The sequence below is a fragment of the Frankliniella occidentalis genome, unplaced genomic scaffold, assembly GCF_000697945.3.
Source record: "Frankliniella occidentalis isolate FOCC.00 unplaced genomic scaffold, Focc_3.1 Scaffold74, whole genome shotgun sequence".
In the NCBI taxonomy this organism is placed as follows: Eukaryota; Metazoa; Arthropoda; class Insecta; order Thysanoptera; family Thripidae; genus Frankliniella; species Frankliniella occidentalis.
Genome location: NW_026267204.1, coordinates 597,732 through 600,281, shown reverse-complemented (window position 1 = coordinate 600,281; position 2,550 = coordinate 597,732).

Below are 2,550 nucleotides of genomic sequence, written 5' to 3'. Positions count from 1 at the left end.
AACATGGTTTGCCCTATTATGCGGGTTGCCTACCTGTAAGGCGTAAAAATCACAAAAACTGGCTATCATTTTAAAAAAGTGTTCTTTGCGGCAAATATGCGTGCTACAGTGTTCATAAGTGCTTGCGGGGATTTGTTATATATAACTATAGTGGAGGAAGGTGTGTGAGTAAGTGGGGAAGGGGGGGGGGGGGGGGGCACTCGTGCCAAAACGCCCCTAAACCTGCCGTAGGTTGTACTTTTTGGGTGTAATCAATTATTCACACTCTGGTGAAACCATCTAGTGGTTTTGTTGTACGCACCCGGACAGGGTACTTTCAAGAGCTGTTGCACACCTCTATTTTACAATTGGACCGCCCGCGACGAGCTAGTTGCATACTCCGCAGGGGCAAAATTGCAAAAAAAAACGCGTAATGATTACTTTACAGGCCCTTAACGGTCCCAATGGTTCTAAAAGTGGGACTTACATTATATTTTAACGTATTCTGGGAAATTATAGCGGGTTGCCTACTTCTAAGGCGTAAACATCTTGTATCTCAAAAAAATGTATAATCCACATCGATTTTTTTTATAGCCGCACCCCCGGAGTACGTTCTTGTGTACGTGTGAGTGTGTGAGATTGTGTGCCGAGAAAAAGTCATTCTGGTTGCCCAGAACACCCAAAAAAAAAAAAAAAAAAAAAAAAAAAACATAATGCGAGCGACATAAGATTCTGTTATTTATGACAAAAGTACTGTTTATTTATAGTTGATGCTATGATACCACACACTTCACTCTACAGCCACATGCTCATTTACTTCGCCGTAGAGGTAGGCAACCTGGTCAATTAAAGTCGTAATGTACGTAATATACTTCTCTTTCACCAATGAAGTTACTGTAGCAAATATCAATTCCCCCTAAGAAGGGGTTATGATTGTTTTAAGAATTTTGCTCCTGTGGCGTATGCAACCCGCAACGAGCAAACCATTGTAGGCGAGGCGGGTAATAACTCTTAAAAATGACCCACGGCCGCCTGTGGCTGTGCACCCCAAACCGGCATTGCTTAACAACGAAATTGTTAAGGGCAACCTATACAGCCCGTAAGGTGCGCCCGTACCAGAGTTCTACCCCCCCCCCTCCCCTTTTCCCTGACGGGTGAACACACACACACACACATCTACCTGCAGAATTACAGCCATATATTCATACGCATTCACGCACGTTTGCCACGGAGAAGATTTTCAGACTAATAGCAAGTTTTTGTGATTTTTACGCCTTACAGGTAGGCAACCCGCATAATAGGGCAAACCATGTTTACGCATACTGTATTAATCATTTTCGGAACCATTCCGCCCAAAACATGCTCGAAAAAATCATGTTTTACGTGCTTTCTGTGTGTTGCCCCTGCCGAGTATGCAACCCCCGTACAGCGGTCCAGTCGCGGGTTCGAAGTGGGCTCCACTTCGGAAAAGTATCCCCTGGGTATGTACTACAATACCCTCCAAACCGTTTTGCTCTACTACAAAATGCAAACTTTGGCCGTTTTTCGTCGCTTGTTTACCGGACTATTTCCCGTGAGTCGGACGGCCGTGATCGGTTTGAGGTATGAGGGATGAGGAGGGGGGGAGGGCACCGGCACCAGCGCGGTAATGCCCGGCTCGCCTCAACATTACGACTCCCCCCCCTCCCCCTCCGCGCGCTGCTGCTCCAGGACTCACAGACTCCACTACTACTTGGTTTCTCGTCGGGTACCTTCGGGCGGGTACCTCCAGGGAAGGGCCCCCGCCCCCTTCTCTCCGACGCGGGGCCCCGGCGGCCCCAGGGGGAGCCGAGAGCCAAAGCCGGCGCGCAGCCGCCCCGATCCTGTTTACTAGCAAGCCGAAGGTAAGGACCCGAGACCCGAGCCGAAGCCGAAGGAAGCCGTGCTGAGCCGTGACGAGCTGGGAGCTGGGGAGCGGGGTGCGGCGGGGCGGGGCAGGCGGGGCTCCACACCTTATGCCCGGCCATGTACCCGGCGAGGCCGCCGCCCTGGCCGCCAGCCCCGTCCGCCCCGCACCACGCCGGCAAGGCGGTCCGGTACCCCGCTAGGCAGGCGGGCCCGACGGCCAGGCAGGGCTGGCGGCCAGCACCGGCTCTGGCAGGTCGAGGTGGAGCCGCCAGGCCGGCAGGCAGGGCAGGCCGGGCTGGCAGTCTCTGGCCCGCGCCGCCCGTCCGTGGAGAGGAGCGGCAGCACAGCGGCAAGCACGGGGACGCCGCCGCGCACGCCGACCAGGCCGACCAGGGAGCAGGGCTCGGCCCGCGCAGCGCATTCCTGCCCCTGCAGCAAAACGGCCTAGTGCAGCGCGAGTGAAGTGCAAGTGCAAGTGAAGTGCAGTGCGCCCAGGGGGGCAATGTGTTGTGCGTCGTGTGCCTAGCGACAAAAGTGCGACACCGCGAAACCACCACTATTTTGGATTAACCTCGGCGACGCACCGTCCAGGACAAGGCGCCCGATGACGGCGGGCAACAGCGCGCGCGGGTCGCCGTGAGGCCCTCCAGCAACAGGTGATTGTCCTGGAGGCCAGCCCCTCCC